This window comes from Paroedura picta, chromosome 17, assembly GCF_049243985.1.
Source record: "Paroedura picta isolate Pp20150507F chromosome 17, Ppicta_v3.0, whole genome shotgun sequence".
Classification (NCBI taxonomy): domain Eukaryota; kingdom Metazoa; phylum Chordata; class Lepidosauria; order Squamata; family Gekkonidae; genus Paroedura; species Paroedura picta.
Genome location: NC_135385.1, coordinates 15790769 through 15809000, shown reverse-complemented (window position 1 = coordinate 15809000; position 18232 = coordinate 15790769).

The window sequence follows — 18232 nt, the reverse complement described above, 5'->3', positions numbered from 1 at the left end:
AGAGAGCAACGGACATGACATCACAAAGAGCTCACTTCTGTTGCCTGGAGAGGAAGGGATGCCGCTTACAGGCCTTGTTAAGGAGGGGGGGGGGACTCTAAAAACATTATAAGTCAGACAGTGGTCCAACCTCCACAGAGAAAGTGGAGAGCAACGGACATGACATCACAAAGAGCTCACCGCTGTTGCCTGGAGAGGAAGGGATGCCGCTTACAGGCCTTGTTATGAGGGGGGCGGGATCTCTAAAAACATTATAAGTCAGACAGTGGGCCTACCTCCACAGAGAAAGTGGAGAGCAACGGACATGACATCACAAAGAGCTCACCTCTGTTGCCTGGAGAGGAAGGGATGCCGCTTACAGGCCTTGTTATGGGGGGGGGGGTATCTCTAAAAACATTATAAGACAGACAGTGGTCAAACCTCCACAGAGAAAGTGGAGAGCAACGAACATGACATCACAAAGAGCTCACCTCTGTTGCCTGGAGAGGAAGGGATGCCGCTTACAGGCCCTGTTATGAGGGGGGCGGGATCTCTAAAAACATTATAAATCAGACAGTGGGCCTACCTCCACAGAGAAAGTGAGGTGAGCTCTTTGTGTTGTCATGTCCGTTGCTCTCCGACATGACATCACAAAGAGCTCACCTCTGTTGCCTGGAGAGGAAGGCATGCCGATTATAGGCCTTGTTATGGGGGGATCTCTAAAAACATTATAAGTCAGACAGAGGTCCAACCTCCACAGAGAAAGTGGAGAGCAACGGACATGACATCACAAAGAGCTCACTTCTGTTGCCTGGAGAGGAAGGGATGCCGCTTACAGGCCTTGTTAAGGAGGGGGGGGGGACTCTAAAAACATTATAAGTCAGACAGTGGGCCAACCTCCACAGAGAAAGAGGAGAGCAACGGACATGACATCACAAAGAGCTCACCTCTGTTGCCTGGAGAGGAAGGGATGCCGCTTACAGGCGTTGTTAAGGAGGGGGGGGGACTCTAAAAACATTATAATTCAGACAGTGGGCCTACCTCCACAGAGAAAGTGGAGAGCAACGGACATGACATCACAAAGAGCTCACCTCTGTTGCCTGGAGAGGAAGGGATGCCGCTTACAGGCCTTGTTATAAGGGGGGGGGACTCTAAAAACATTATAATTCAGACAGTGGGCCTACCTCCACAGAGAAAGTGGAGAGCAACGGACATGACATCACAAAGAGCTCACCTCTGTTGCCTGGAGAGGAAGGGAAGGCCGCTTACAGGCCTTGATATGGGAGGGGGGATCTCTAAAAACATTATAGGTCAGACAGTGGGCCTACCTCCACAGAGAAAGTAGAGAGCAACGGACATGACATCACAAAGAGCTCACTTCTGTTGCCTGGAGAGGAAGGGATGCCGCTTACAGGCCTTGTTATGAGGGGGGCGGGATCTCTAAAACCATTATAAATCAGACAGTGGGCCTACCTCGACAGAGAAAGTGAGGTGAGCTCTTTGTGTTGTCATGTCCGTTGCTCTCCGACATGACATCACAAAGAGCTCACCTCTGTTGCCTGGAGAGGAAGGAATGCCGATTATAGGCCTTGTTATGGGGGGATCTCTAAAAACATTATAAGTCAGACAGAGGTCCAACCTCCACAGAGAAAGTGGAGAGCAACGGACATGACATCACAAAGAGCTCACCTCTGTTGCCTGGAGAGGAAGGGATGCCGCTTACAGGCCTTGTTATAAGGGGGGGGGACTCTAAAAACATTATAATTCAGACAGTGGGCCTACCTCCACAGAGAAAGTGGAGAGCAACGGACATGACATCACAAAGAGCTCACCTCTGTTGCCTGGAGAGGAAGGGAAGGCCGCTTACAGGCCTTGATATGGGAGGGGGGATCTCTAAAAACATTATAGGTCAGACAGTGGGCCTACCTCCACAGAGAAAGTAGAGAGCAACGGACATGACATCACAAAGAGCTCACTTCTGTTGCCTGGAGAGGAAGGGATGCCGCTTACAGGCCTTGTTAAGGGGGGGGGGGACTCTAAAAACATTATAAGTCAGACAGTGGTCCAACCTCCACAGAGAAAGTGGAGAGCAACGGACATGACATCACAAAGAGCTCACCTCTGTTGCCTGGAGAGGAAGGGATGCCGCTTACAGGCCTTGTTATGGGCGGGGGGATCTCTAAAAACATTATAAGTCAGACAGTGGTCCAACCTCCACAGAGAAAGTGGAGAGCAACGGACATGACATCACAAAGAGCTCACCGCTGTTGCCTGGAGAGGAAGGGATGCCGCTTACAGGCCTTGTTATGAGGGGGGCGGGATCTCTAAAAACATTATAAGTCAGACAGTGGGCCTACCTCCACAGAGAAAGTGGAGAGCAACGGACATGACATCACAAAGAGCTCACCTCTGTTGCCTGGAGAGGAAGGGATGCCGCTTACAGGCCTTGTTATGGGGGGGGGGGATCTCTAAAAACATTATAAGACAGACAGTGGTCAAACCTCCACAGAGAAAGTGGAGAGCAACGAACATGACATCACAAAGAGCTCACCTCTGTTGCCTGGAGAGGAAGGGATGCCGCTTACAGGCCCTGTTATGAGGGGGGCGGGATCTCTAAAAACATTATAAATCAGACAGTGGGCCTACCTCCACAGAGAAAGTGAGGTGAGCTCTTTGTGTTGTCATGTCCGTTGCTCTCCGACATGACATCACAAAGAGCTCACCTCTGTTGCCTGGAGAGGAAGGCATGCCGATTATAGGCCTTGTTATGGGGGGATCTCTAAAAACATTATAAGTCAGACAGAGGTCCAACGTCCACAGAGAAAGTGGAGAGCAACGGACATGACATCACAAAGAGCTCACTTCTGTTGCCTGGAGAGGAAGGGATGCCGCTTACAGGCCTTGTTAAGGAGGGGGGGGGGACTCTAAAAACATTATAAGTCAGACAGTGGGCCAACCTCCACAGAGAAAGAGGAGAGCAACGGACATGACATCACAAAGAGCTCACCTCTGTTGCCTGGAGAGGAAGGGATGCCGCTTACAGGCGTTGTTAAGGAGGGGGGGGGACTCTAAAAACATTATAATTCAGACAGTGGGCCTACCTCCACAGAGAAAGTGGAGAGCAACGGACATGACATCACAAAGAGCTCACCTCTGTTGCCTGGAGAGGAAGGGATGCCGCTTACAGGCCTTGTTATGAGGGGGGCGGGATCTCTAAAAACATTATAAGTCAGACAGTGGGCCTACCTCCACAGAGAAAGTGGAGAGCAACGGACATGACATCACAAAGAGCTCACCTCTGTTGCCTGGAGAGGAAGGGATGCCGCTTACAGGCCTTGTTATGAGGGGGGCGGGATCTCTAAAATCATTATAAGTCAGACAGTGGGCCTACCTCCACAGAGAAAGTGGAGAGCAACGGACATGACATCACAAAGAGCTCACCTCTGTTGCCTGGAGAGGAAGGGATGCCGCTTACAGGCCTTGTTATGAGGGGGGCGGGATCTCTAAAAACATTATAAATCAGACAGTGGGCCTACCTCCACAGAGAAAGTGAGGTGAGCTCTTTGTGTTGTCATGTCCGTTGCTCTCCGACATGACATCACAAAGAGCTCACCTCTGTTGCCTGGAGAGGAAGGCATGCCGATTATAGGCCTTGTTATGGGGGGATCTCTAAAAACATTATAAGTCAGACAGAGGTCCAACCTCCACAGAGAAAGTGGAGAGCAACGGACATGACATCACAAAGAGCTCACCTCTGTTGCCTGGAGAGGAATGGATGCCGCTTACAAGCGTTGTTAAGGAGGGGGGGGGGACTCTGAAAACATTATAAGTCAGACAGTGGGCTTACGTGGAAAGAGAAAGTGGAGAGCAACGGACATGACATCACAAAGAGCTCACCTCTGTTGCCTGGATAGGAAGGGATGCCGATTACAGGCCTTGTTATGAGGGGGGGGGACTCTAAAAACATTATAATTCAGACAGTGGGCCTACCTCCACAGAGAAAGTGGAAAACAACGGACATTACATCACAAAGAGCTCACCTCTGTTGCCTGGAGAGGAAGGGATGCCGCTTACAGGCCTTGTTAAGGAGGGGGGGATCTCTAAAAACATTATAAGTCAGACAGTGGTCCAACCTCCACAGAGAAAGAGGAGAGCAATGGACATGACATCACAAAGAGCTCACCTCTGTTGCCTGGAGAGGAAGGGATGCCGCTTACAGGCGTTGTTAAGGAGGGGGGGGGGGACTCTAAAAACATTATAAGTCAGACAGTGGTCCAACCTCCACAGAGAGAGTGGAGAGCAACGGACATGACATCACAAAGAGCTCACCTCTGTTGCCTGGAGAGGAAGGGATGCCGCTTACAGGCGTTGTTAAGGAGGGGGGGGGACTCTAAAAACATTATAAGTCAGACAGTGGGCTTACCTGCACAGAGAAAGTGGAGAGCAACGGACATGACATCACAAAGAGCTCACCTCTGTTGCCTGAAGAGGAAGGGATGCCGCTTACAGGCCTTGTTATGAGGGGGGCGGGATCTCTAAAAACATTATAAGTCAGACAGTGGTCCAACCTCCACAGAGAAAGAGGAGAGCAACGGACATGACATCACAAAGAGCTCACCTCTGTTGCCTGGAGAGGAAGGGATGCCGCTTACAGGCGTTGTTAAGGAGGGGGGGGGACTCTAAAAACATTATAAGTCAGACAGTGGGCTTACCTGCACAGAGAAAGTGGAGAGCAACGGACATGACATCACAAAGAGCTCACCTCTGTTGCCTGAAGAGGAAGGGATGCCGCTTACAGGCGTTGTTATGAGGGGGGCGGGATCTCTAAAAACATTATAAGTCAGACAGTGGTCCAACCTCCACAGAGAAAGAGGAGAGCAACGGACATGACTTCACAAAGAGCTCACCTCTGTTGCCTGGAGAGGAAGGGATGCCGCTTACAGGCGTTGTTAAGGAGGGGGGGAGACTCTAAAAACATTATAAGTCAGACAGTGGGCCAACCTCCACAGAGAAAGTGGAGAGCAACAGACATGACATCACAAAGAGCTCACCTCTGTTGCCTGGAGAGGAAGGGATGCCGCTTACAGGCGTTGTTAAGGAGGGGGGGAGACTCTAAAAACATTATAAGTCAGACAGTGGTCCAACCTCCACAGAGAAAGTGGAGAGCAACGGACATGACATCACAAAGAGCTCACCTCTGTTGCCTGGAGAGGAAGGGATGCCGATTACAGGCCTTTTTATGAGGGGGGCGGGATCTCTAAAAACATTATAAGTCAGACAGTGGTCCAACCTCCACAGAGAAAGTGGAGAGCAACGGACGTGACATCACAAAGAGCTCACATCTGTTGCCTGGAGAGGAAGGGATGCCGCTTACAGGCGTTGTTAAGGAGGGGGGGGGACTCTAAAAACATTATAAGTCAGATAGTGGGCCAACCTCCACAGAGAAAGTGGAAAGCAACGGACATGACATCACAAAGAGCTCACCTCTGTTGCCTGGAGAGGAAGGGATGCCGATTACACGCCTTGTTAAGGAGGGGGGGGGACTCTAAAAACATTATAATTCAGACAGTGGGCCTACCTCCACAGAGAAAGTGGAGAGCAACGGACATGACATCACAAAGAGCTCACCTCTGTTGCCTGGAGAGGAAGGGATGCCGCTTACAGGCCTTGTTATGGGGGACGGGATCTCTAAAAACATTATAAGTCAGACAGTGGTCCAACCTCCACAGAGAAAGAGGAGAGCAACGGACATGACATCACAAAGAGCTCACCTCTGTTGCCTGGAGAGGAAGGGATGCCGCTTACAGGCGTTGTTAAGGAGAGGGGGGGACTCTAATAACATTATAAGTCAGACAGTGGGCCAACCTCCACAGAGAAAGTGGAGAGCAACGGACATGACATCACAAAGAGCTCACCTCTGTTGCCTGGAGAGGAAGGGATGCCGCTTACAGGCGTTGTTAAGGAGGGGTGGACTCTAAAAACATTATGTCAGACAGTGGTCCAACCTCCACAGAGAAAGTGGAGAGCAACGGACATGACATCACAAAGAGCTCACCTCTGTTGCCTGGAGAGGAAGGTATGCCGCTTAAAGGCCTTGTTATGAGGGGGGGGTGGACTCTAAAAACATTATAATTCAGACAGTGGGCCTACCTCCACAGAAAAAGTGGAGAGCAACGGACATGACATCACAAAGAGCTCACCTCTGTTGCCTGGAGAGGAAGGGATGCCGCTTACAGGCCTTGTTATGGGGGGCGGGATCTCTAAAAACATTATAAGTCAGACAGTGGTCCAACCTCCACAGAGAAAGAGGAGAGCAACGGACATGACATCACAAAGAGCTCACCTCTGTTGCCTGGAGAGGAAGGGATACCGCTTACAGGCGTTGTTAAGGAGGGGTGGGGACTCTAAAAACATTAGACAGTGGGCCAACCTCCACAGAGAAAGTGGAGAGCAACGGACATGACATCACAAAGAGCTCACCTCTGTTGCCTGGAGAGGAAGGGATGCCGCTTACAGGCCTTGTTATGAGTGGGGCGGGATCTCTAAAAACTTTATAAGTCAGACAGTGGTCCAACCTCCACAGAGAAAGTGGAGAGCAACGGACGTGACATCACAAAGAGCTAACCTCTGTTGCCTGGAGATGAAGGGATGCCGCTTACAGGCCTTGTTATGAGTGGGGCGGGATCTCTAAAAACTTTATAAGTCAGACAGTGGTCCAACCTCCACAGAGAAAGTGGAGAGCAACGGACATGACATCACAAAGAGCTCACCTCTGTTGCCTGGAGAGGAAGGGATGCCGCTTACAGGCCTTGTTATGGGGGGGCGGGATCTCTAAAAACATTATAAGTCAGACAGTGGTCCAACCTCCACAGAGAAAGTGGAGAGCAACGGACATGACATCACAAAGAGCTCACCTCTGTTGCCTGGAGAGGAAGGCATGCCGCTTACAGGCCTTGTTATTTGGGGGGCGGATCTCTAAAAACATTATAAGTCACACAGTGTGCATACCTCCACAGAGAAAGTGGAGAGCAACGGACATGACATCACAAAGAGCTCACCTCTGTTGGCTGGAGAGGAAGGGATGCCGATTACAGGCCTTGTTAAGGAGGGGGGGGGGGACTCTAAAAACATTATAATTCAGACAGTGGGCCTACCTCCACAGAGAAAGTGGAGAGCAACGGACATGACATCACAAAGAGCTCACCTCTGTTGCCTGGAGAGGAAGGTATGCCGCTTACAGGCCTTGTTATGAGGGGGGGGGACTCTAAAAACATTATAATTCAGACAGTGGGCCTACCTACACAGAGAAAGTGGAGAGCAACGGACATGACATCAGAAAGAGCTCACCTCTGTTGCCTGGAGAGGAATGGATGCCGCTTACAGGCCTTGTTATAGGGGGCCGGGTCTCTAAAAACATTGTAAGTCAGACAGTGGTCCAACCTCCACAGAGAAAGAGGAGAGCAACGGACATGACATCACAAAGAGCTCACCTCTGTTGCCTGGAGAGGAAGGGATGCCGCTTACAGGCGTTTTTATGAGGGGGGCGGGATCTCTAAAAACATTATAAGTCAGACAGTGGTCCAACCTCCACAGAGAAAGTGGAGAGCAACGGACATGACATCTCAAAGAGCTCACCTCTATTGCCTGGAGAGGAAGGGATGCCGCTTACAGGCCTTGTTATGAGGGGGGCGGGATCTCTAAAAACATTATAAATCAGACAGTGGGCCTACCTCCACAGAGAAAGTGAGGTGAGCTCTTTGTGTTGTCATGTCCGTTGCTCTCCGACATGACATCACAAAGAGCTCACCTCTGTTGCCTGGAGAGGAAGGGATGCCGCTTACAGGCGTTGTTATGAGGGGGGCGGGATCTCTAAAAACATTATAAGTCAGACAGTGGTCCAACCTCCACAGAGAAAGTGGAGAGCAACGGACATGACATCACAAAGAGCTCACCTGTGTTGCCTAGAGAGGAAGGGATGCCGCTTACAGGCCTTGTTATGAGGGGGGCGGGATCTCTAAAAACATTATAAGTCAGACAGTGGTCCAACCTCCACAGGGAAAGAGGAGAGCAACGGACATGACATCACAAAGAGCTCACCTGTGTTGCCTGGAGAGGAAGGGATGCCGCTTACAGGCCTTGTTATGAGGGGGGCGGGATCTCTAAAAACATTATAAGTCAGACAGACGTCCAACCTCCACAGAGAAAGTGGAGAGCAACGGACATGACATCACAAAGAGCTCACCTCTGTTGCCTGGAGAGGAAGGGATGCCGCTTACAGGCCTTGTTAAGGAGGGGGGGGGGACTCTAAAAACATTATAAGTCAGACAGTGGGCCAACCTCCACAGAGAAAGAGGAGAGCAACGGACATGACATCACAAAGAGCTCACCTCTGTTGCCTGGAGAGGAAGGGATGCCGCTTACAGGCGTTGTTAAGGAGGGGGGGGGACTCTAAAAACATTATAATTCAGACAGTGGGCCTACCTCCACAGAGAAAGTGGAGAGCAACGGACATGACATCACAAAGAGCTCACCTCTGTTGCCTGGAGAGGAAGGGATGCCGCTTACAGGCCTTGTTATAAGGGGGGGGGACTCTAAAAACATTATAATTCAGACAGTGGGCCTACCTCCACAGAGAAAGTGGAGAGCAACGGACATGACATCACAAAGAGCTCACCTCTGTTGCCTGGAGAGGAAGGGAAGGCCGCTTACAGGCCTTGATATGGGAGGGGGGATCTCTAAAAACATTATAGGTCAGACAGTGGGCCTACCTCCACAGAGAAAGTAGAGAGCAACGGACATGACATCACAAAGAGCTCACTTCTGTTGCCTGGAGAGGAAGGGATGCCGCTTACAGGCCTTGTTATGAGGGGGGCGGGATCTCTAAAACCATTATAAATCAGACAGTGGGCCTACCTCCACAGAGAAAGTGAGGTGAGCTCTTTGTGTTGTCATGTCCGTTGCTCTCCGACATGACATCACAAAGAGCTCACCTCTGTTGCCTGGAGAGGAAGGAATGCCGATTATAGGCCTTGTTATGGGGGGATCTCTAAAAACATTATAAGTCAGACAGAGGTCCAACCTCCACAGAGAAAGTGGAGAGCAACGGACATGACATCACAAAGAGCTCACCTCTGTTGCCTGGAGAGGAAGGGATGCCGCTTACAGGCCTTGTTATAAGGGGGGGGGACTCTAAAAACATTATAATTCAGACAGTGGGCCTACCTCCACAGAGAAAGTGGAGAGCAACGGACATGACATCACAAAGAGCTCACCTCTGTTGCCTGGAGAGGAAGGGAAGGCCGCTTACAGGCCTTGATATGGGAGGGGGGATCTCTAAAAACATTATAGGTCAGACAGTGGGCCTACCTCCACAGAGAAAGTAGAGAGCAACGGACATGACATCACAAAGAGCTCACTTCTGTTGCCTGGAGAGGAAGGGATGCCGCTTACAGGCCTTGTTAAGGGGGGGGGGGACTCTAAAAACATTATAAGTCAGACAGTGGTCCAACCTCCACAGAGAAAGTGGAGAGCAACGGACATGACATCACAAAGAGCTCACCTCTGTTGCCTGGAGAGGAAGGGATGCCGCTTACAGGCCTTGTTATGGGCGGGGGGATCTCTAAAAACATTATAAGTCAGACAGTGGTCCAACCTCCACAGAGAAAGTGGAGAGCAACGGACATGACATCACAAAGAGCTCACCGCTGTTGCCTGGAGAGGAAGGGATGCCGCTTACAGGCCTTGTTATGAGGGGGGCGGGATCTCTAAAATCATTATAAGTCAGACAGTGGGCCTACCTCCACAGAGAAAGTGGAGAGCAACGGACATGACATCACAAAGAGCTCACCTCTGTTGCCTGGAGAGGAAGGGATGCCGCTTACAGGCCTTGTTATGAGGGGGGCGGGATCTCTAAAAACATTATAAATCAGACAGTGGGCCTACCTCCACAGAGAAAGTGAGGTGAGCTCTTTGTGTTGTCATGTCCGTTGCTCTCCGACATGACATCACAAAGAGCTCACCTCTGTTGCCTGGAGAGGAAGGCATGCCGATTATAGGCCTTGTTATGGGGGGATCTCTAAAAACATTATAAGTCAGACAGAGGTCCAACCTCCACAGAGAAAGTGGAGAGCAACGGACATGACATCACAAAGAGCTCACCTCTGTTGCCTGGAGAGGAAGGGATGCCGCTTACAGGCCTTGTTATAAGGGGGGGGGACTCTAAAAACATTATAATTCAGACAGTGGGCCTACCTCCACAGAGAAAGTGGAGAGCAACGGACATGACATCACAAAGAGCTCACCTCTGTTGCCTGGAGAGGACGGGAAGGCCGCTTACAGGCCTTGATATGGGAGGGGGGATCTCTAAAAACATTATAGGTCAGACAGTGGGCCTACCTCCACAGAGAAAGTAGAGAGCAACGGACATGACATCACAAAGAGCTCACTTCTGTTGCCTGGAGAGGAAGGGATGCCGCTTACAGGCCTTGTTATGAGGGGGGCGGGATCTCTAAAACCATTATAAATCAGACAGTGGGCCTACCTCCACAGAGAAAGTGAGGTGAGCTCTTTGTGTTGTCATGTCCGTTGCTCTCCGACATGACATCACAAAGAGCTCACCTCTGTTGCCTGGAGAGGAAGGCATGCCGATTATAGGCCTTGTTATGGGGGGATCTCTAAAAACATTATAAGTCAGACAGAGGTCCAACCTCCACAGAGAAAGTGGAGAGCAACGGACATGACATCACAAAGAGCTCACCTCTGTTGCCTGGAGAGGAAGGGATGCCGCTTACAGGCCTTGTTATAAGGGGGGGGGACTCTAAAAACATTATAATTCAGACAGTGGGCCAACCTCCACAGAGAAAGAGGAGAGCAACGGACATGACATCACAAAGAGCTCACCTCTGTTGCCTGGAGAGGAAGGGATGCCGCTTACAGGCGTTGTTAAGGAGGGGGGGGGACTCTAAAAACATTATAATTCAGACAGTGGGCCTACCTCCACAGAGAAAGTGGAGAGCAACGGACATGACATCACAAAGAGCTCACCTCTGTTGCCTGGAGAGGAAGGGATGCCGCTTACAGGCCTTGTTATAAGGGGGGGGGACTCTAAAAACATTATAATTCAGACAGTGGGCCTACCTCCACAGAGAAAGTGGAGAGCAACGGACATGACATCACAAAGAGCTCACCTCTGTTGCCTGGAGAGGAAGGGAAGGCCGCTTACAGGCCTTGATATGGGAGGGGGGATCTCTAAAAACATTATAGGTCAGACAGTGGGCCTACCTCCACAGAGAAAGTAGAGAGCAACGGACATGACATCACAAAGAGCTCACTTCTGTTGCCTGGAGAGGAAGGGATGCCGCTTACAGGCCTTGTTATGAGGGGGGCGGGATCTCTAAAACCATTATAAATCAGACAGTGGGCCTACCTCCACAGAGAAAGTGAGGTGAGCTCTTTGTGTTGTCATGTCCGTTGCTCTCCGACATGACATCACAAAGAGCTCACCTCTGTTGCCTGGAGAGGAAGGAATGCCGATTATAGGCCTTGTTATGGGGGGATCTCTAAAAACATTATAAGTCAGACAGAGGTCCAACCTCCACAGAGAAAGTGGAGAGCAACGGACATGACATCACAAAGAGCTCACCTCTGTTGCCTGGAGAGGAAGGGATGCCGCTTACAGGCCTTGTTATAAGGGGGGGGGACTCTAAAAACATTATAATTCAGACAGTGGGCCTACCTCCACAGAGAAAGTGGAGAGCAACGGACATGACATCACAAAGAGCTCACCTCTGTTGCCTGGAGAGGAAGGGAAGGCCGCTTACAGGCCTTGATATGGGAGGGGGGATCTCTAAAAACATTATAGGTCAGACAGTGGGCCTACCTCCACAGAGAAAGTAGAGAGCAACGGACATGACATCACAAAGAGCTCACTTCTGTTGCCTGGAGAGGAAGGGATGCCGCTTACAGGCCTTGTTAAGGGGGGGGGGGGACTCTAAAAACATTATAAGTCAGACAGTGGTCCAACCTCCACAGAGAAAGTGGAGAGCAACGGACATGACATCACAAAGAGCTCACCTCTGTTGCCTGGAGAGGAAGGGATGCCGCTTACAGGCCTTGTTATGGGCGGGGGGATCTCTAAAAACATTATAAGTCAGACAGTGGTCCAACCTCCACAGAGAAAGTGGAGAGCAACGGACATGACATCACAAAGAGCTCACCGCTGTTGCCTGGAGAGGAAGGGATGCCGCTTACAGGCCTTGTTATGAGGGGGGCGGGATCTCTAAAAACATTATAAGTCAGACAGTGGGCCTACCTCCACAGAGAAAGTGGAGAGCAACGGACATGACATCACAAAGAGCTCACCTCTGTTGCCTGGAGAGGAAGGGATGCCGCTTACAGGCCTTGTTATGGGGGGGGGGGATCTCTAAAAACATTATAAGACAGACAGTGGTCAAACCTCCACAGAGAAAGTGGAGAGCAACGAACATGACATCACAAAGAGCTCACCTCTGTTGCCTGGAGAGGAAGGGATGCCGCTTACAGGCCCTGTTATGAGGGGGGCGGGATCTCTAAAAACATTATAAATCAGACAGTGGGCCTACCTCCACAGAGAAAGTGAGGTGAGCTCTTTGTGTTGTCATGTCCGTTGCTCTCCGACATGACATCACAAAGAGCTCACCTCTGTTGCCTGGAGAGGAAGGCATGCCGATTATAGGCCTTGTTATGGGGGGATCTCTAAAAACATTATAAGTCAGACAGAGGTCCAACGTCCACAGAGAAAGTGGAGAGCAACGGACATGACATCACAAAGAGCTCACTTCTGTTGCCTGGAGAGGAAGGGATGCCGCTTACAGGCCTTGTTAAGGAGGGGGGGGGGACTCTAAAAACATTATAAGTCAGACAGTGGGCCAACCTCCACAGAGAAAGAGGAGAGCAACGGACATGACATCACAAAGAGCTCACCTCTGTTGCCTGGAGAGGAAGGGATGCCGCTTACAGGCGTTGTTAAGGAGGGGGGGGGACTCTAAAAACATTATAATTCAGACAGTGGGCCTACCTCCACAGAGAAAGTGGAGAGCAACGGACATGACATCACAAAGAGCTCACCTCTGTTGCCTGGAGAGGAAGGGATGCCGCTTACAGGCCTTGTTATGAGGGGGGCGGGATCTCTAAAAACATTATAAGTCAGACAGTGGGCCTACCTCCACAGAGAAAGTGGAGAGCAACGGACATGACATCACAAAGAGCTCACCTCTGTTGCCTGGAGAGGAAGGGATGCCGCTTACAGGCCTTGTTATGAGGGGGGCGGGATCTCTAAAATCATTATAAGTCAGACAGTGGGCCTACCTCCACAGAGAAAGTGGAGAGCAACGGACATGACATCACAAAGAGCTCACCTCTGTTGCCTGGAGAGGAAGGGATGCCGCTTACAGGCCTTGTTATGAGGGGGGCGGGATCTCTAAAAACATTATAAATCAGACAGTGGGCCTACCTCCACAGAGAAAGTGAGGTGAGCTCTTTGTGTTGTCATGTCCGTTGCTCTCCGACATGACATCACAAAGAGCTCACCTCTGTTGCCTGGAGAGGAAGGCATGCCGATTATAGGCCTTGTTATGGGGGGATCTCTAAAAACATTATAAGTCAGACAGAGGTCCAACCTCCACAGAGAAAGTGGAGAGCAACGGACATGACATCACAAAGAGCTCACCTCTGTTGCCTGGAGAGGAATGGATGCCGCTTACAAGCGTTGTTAAGGAGGGGGGGGGGACTCTGAAAACATTATAAGTCAGACAGTGGGCTTACGTGGAAAGAGAAAGTGGAGAGCAACGGACATGACATCACAAAGAGCTCACCTCTGTTGCCTGGATAGGAAGGGATGCCGATTACAGGCCTTGTTATGAGGGGGGGGGACTCTAAAAACATTATAATTCAGACAGTGGGCCTACCTCCACAGAGAAAGTGGAAAACAACGGACATTACATCACAAAGAGCTCACCTCTGTTGCCTGGAGAGGAAGGGATGCCGCTTACAGGCCTTGTTAAGGAGGGGGGGATCTCTAAAAACATTATAAGTCAGACAGTGGTCCAACCTCCACAGAGAAAGAGGAGAGCAATGGACATGACATCACAAAGAGCTCACCTCTGTTGCCTGGAGAGGAAGGGATGCCGCTTACAGGCGTTGTTAAGGAGGGGGGGGGGACTCTAAAAACATTATAAGTCAGACAGTGGTCCAACCTCCACAGAGAGAGTGGAGAGCAACGGACATGACATCACAAAGAGCTCACCTCTGTTGCCTGGAGAGGAAGGGATGCCGCTTACAGGCGTTGTTAAGGAGGGGGGGGGACTCTAAAAACATTATAAGTCAGACAGTGGGCTTACCTGCACAGAGAAAGTGGAGAGCAACGGACATGACATCACAAAGAGCTCACCTCTGTTGCCTGAAGAGGAAGGGATGCCGCTTACAGGCCTTGTTATGAGGGGGGCGGGATCTCTAAAAACATTATAAGTCAGACAGTGGTCCAACCTCCACAGAGAAAGAGGAGAGCAACGGACATGACATCACAAAGAGCTCACCTCTGTTGCCTGGAGAGGAAGGGATGCCGCTTACAGGCGTTGTTAAGGAGGGGGGGGGGACTCTAAAAACATTATAAGTCAGACAGTGGGCTTACCTGCACAGAGAAAGTGGAGAGCAACGGACATGACATCACAAAGAGCTCACCTCTGTTGCCTGAAGAGGAAGGGATGCCGCTTACAGGCGTTGTTATGAGGGGGGCGGGATCTCTAAAAACATTATAAGTCAGACAGTGGTCCAACCTCCACAGAGAAAGAGGAGAGCAACGGACATGACTTCACAAAGAGCTCACCTCTGTTGCCTGGAGAGGAAGGGATGCCGCTTACAGGCGTTGTTAAGGAGGGGGGGAGACTCTAAAAACATTATAAGTCAGACAGTGGGCCAACCTCCACAGAGAAAGTGGAGAGCAACAGACATGACATCACAAAGAGCTCACCTCTGTTGCCTGGAGAGGAAGGGATGCCGCTTACAGGCGTTGTTAAGGAGGGGGGGAGACTCTAAAAACATTATAAGTCAGACAGTGGTCCAACCTCCACAGAGAAAGTGGAGAGCAACGGACATGACATCACAAAGAGCTCACCTCTGTTGCCTGGAGAGGAAGGGATGCCGATTACAGGCCTTTTTATGAGGGGGGCGGGATCTCTAAAAACATTATAAGTCAGACAGTGGTCCAACCTCCACAGAGAAAGTGGAGAGCAACGGACGTGACATCACAAAGAGCTCACATCTGTTGCCTGGAGAGGAAGGGATGCCGCTTACAGGCGTTGTTAAGGAGGGGGGGGGACTCTAAAAACATTATAAGTCAGATAGTGGGCCAACCTCCACAGAGAAAGTGGAAAGCAACGGACATGACATCACAAAGAGCTCACCTCTGTTGCCTGGAGAGGAAGGGATGCCGATTACACGCCTTGTTAAGGAGGGGGGGGGACTCTAAAAACATTATAATTCAGACAGTGGGCCTACCTCCACAGAGAAAGTGGAGAGCAACGGACATGACATCACAAAGAGCTCACCTCTGTTGCCTGGAGAGGAAGGGATGCCGCTTACAGGCCTTGTTATGGGGGACGGGATCTCTAAAAACATTATAAGTCAGACAGTGGTCCAACCTCCACAGAGAAAGAGGAGAGCAACGGACATGACATCACAAAGAGCTCACCTCTGTTGCCTGGAGAGGAAGGGATGCCGCTTACAGGCGTTGTTAAGGAGAGGGGGGGACTCTAATAACATTATAAGTCAGACAGTGGGCCAACCTCCACAGAGAAAGTGGAGAGCAACGGACATGACATCACAAAGAGCTCACCTCTGTTGCCTGGAGAGGAAGGGATGCCGCTTACAGGCGTTGTTAAGGAGGGGTGGACTCTAAAAACATTATGTCAGACAGTGGTCCAACCTCCACAGAGAAAGTGGAGAGCAACGGACATGACATCACAAAGAGCTCACCTCTGTTGCCTGGAGAGGAAGGTATGCCGCTTAAAGGCCTTGTTATGAGGGGGGGGTGGACTCTAAAAACATTATAATTCAGACAGTGGGCCTACCTCCACAGAAAAAGTGGAGAGCAACGGACATGACATCACAAAGAGCTCACCTCTGTTGCCTGGAGAGGAAGGGATGCCGCTTACAGGCCTTGTTATGGGGGGCGGGATCTCTAAAAACATTATAAGTCAGACAGTGGTCCAACCTCCACAGAGAAAGAGGAGAGCAACGGACATGACATCACAAAGAGCTCACCTCTGTTGCCTGGAGAGGAAGGGATACCGCTTACAGGCGTTGTTAAGGAGGGGTGGGGACTCTAAAAACATTAGACAGTGGGCCAACCTCCACAGAGAAAGTGGAGAGCAACGGACATGACATCACAAAGAGCTCACCTCTGTTGCCTGGAGAGGAAGGGATGCCGCTTACAGGCCTTGTTATGAGTGGGGCGGGATCTCTAAAAACTTTATAAGTCAGACAGTGGTCCAACCTCCACAGAGAAAGTGGAGAGCAACGGACGTGACATCACAAAGAGCTAACCTCTGTTGCCTGGAGATGAAGGGATGCCGCTTACAGGCCTTGTTATGAGTGGGGCGGGATCTCTAAAAACTTTATAAGTCAGACAGTGGTCCAACCTCCACAGAGAAAGTGGAGAGCAACGGACATGACATCACAAAGAGCTCACCTCTGTTGCCTGGAGAGGAAGGGATGCCGCTTACAGGCCTTGTTATGGGGGGGCGGGATCTCTAAAAACATTATAAGTCAGACAGTGGTCCAACCTCCACAGAGAAAGTGGAGAGCAACGGACATGACATCACAAAGAGCTCACCTCTGTTGCCTGGAGAGGAAGGCATGCCGCTTACAGGCCTTGTTATTTGGGGGGCGGATCTCTAAAAACATTATAAGTCACACAGTGTGCATACCTCCACAGAGAAAGTGGAGAGCAACGGACATGACATCACAAAGAGCTCACCTCTGTTGGCTGGAGAGGAAGGGATGCCGATTACAGGCCTTGTTAAGGAGGGGGGGGGACTCTAAAAACATTATAATTCAGACAGTGGGCCTACCTCCACAGAGAAAGTGGAGAGCAACGGACATGACATCACAAAGAGCTCACCTCTGTTGCCTGGAGAGGAAGGTATGCCGCTTACAGGCCTTGTTATGAGGGGGGGGGACTCTAAAAACATTATAATTCAGACAGTGGGCCTACCTACACAGAGAAAGTGGAGAGCAACGGACATGACATCAGAAAGAGCTCACCTCTGTTGCCTGGAGAGGAATGGATGCCGCTTACAGGCCTTGTTATAGGGGGCCGGGTCTCTAAAAACATTGTAAGTCAGACAGTGGTCCAACCTCCACAGAGAAAGAGGAGAGCAACGGACGACATCACAAAGAGCTCACCTCTGTTGCCTGGAGAGGAAGGGATGCCGCTTACAGGCGTTTTTATGAGGGGGGCGGGATCTCTAAAAACATTATAAGTCAGACAGTGGTCCAACCTCCACAGAGAAAGTGGAGAGCAACGGACATGACATCTCAAAGAGCTCACCTCTATTGCCTGGAGAGGAAGGGATGCCGCTTACAGGCCTTGTTATGAGGGGGGCGGGATCTCTAAAAACATTATAAATCAGACAGTGGGCCTACCTCCACAGAGAAAGTGAGGTGAGCTCTTTGTGTTGTCATGTCCGTTGCTCTCCGACATGACATCACAAAGAGCTCACCTCTGTTGCCTGGAGAGGAAGGGATGCCGCTTACAGGCGTTGTTATGAGGGGGGCGGGATCTCTAAAAACATTATAAGTCAGACAGTGGTCCAACCTCCACAGAGAAAGTGGAGAGCAACGGACATGACATCACAAAGAGCTCACCTGTGTTGCCTAGAGAGGAAGGGATGCCGCTTACAGGCCTTGTTATGAGGGGGGCGGGATCTCTAAAAACATTATAAGTCAGACAGTGGTCCAACCTCCACAGGGAAAGAGGAGAGCAACGGACATGACATCACAAAGAGCTCACCTGTGTTGCCTGGAGAGGAAGGGATGCCGCTTACAGGCCTTGTTATGAGGGGGGCGGGATCTCTAAAAACATTATAAGTCAGACAGACGTCCAACCTCCACAGAGAAAGTGGAGAGCAACGGACATGACATCACAAAGAGCTCACCTCTGTTGCCTGGAGAGGAAGGGATGCCGCTTACAGGCCTTGTTAAGGAGGGGGGGGACTCT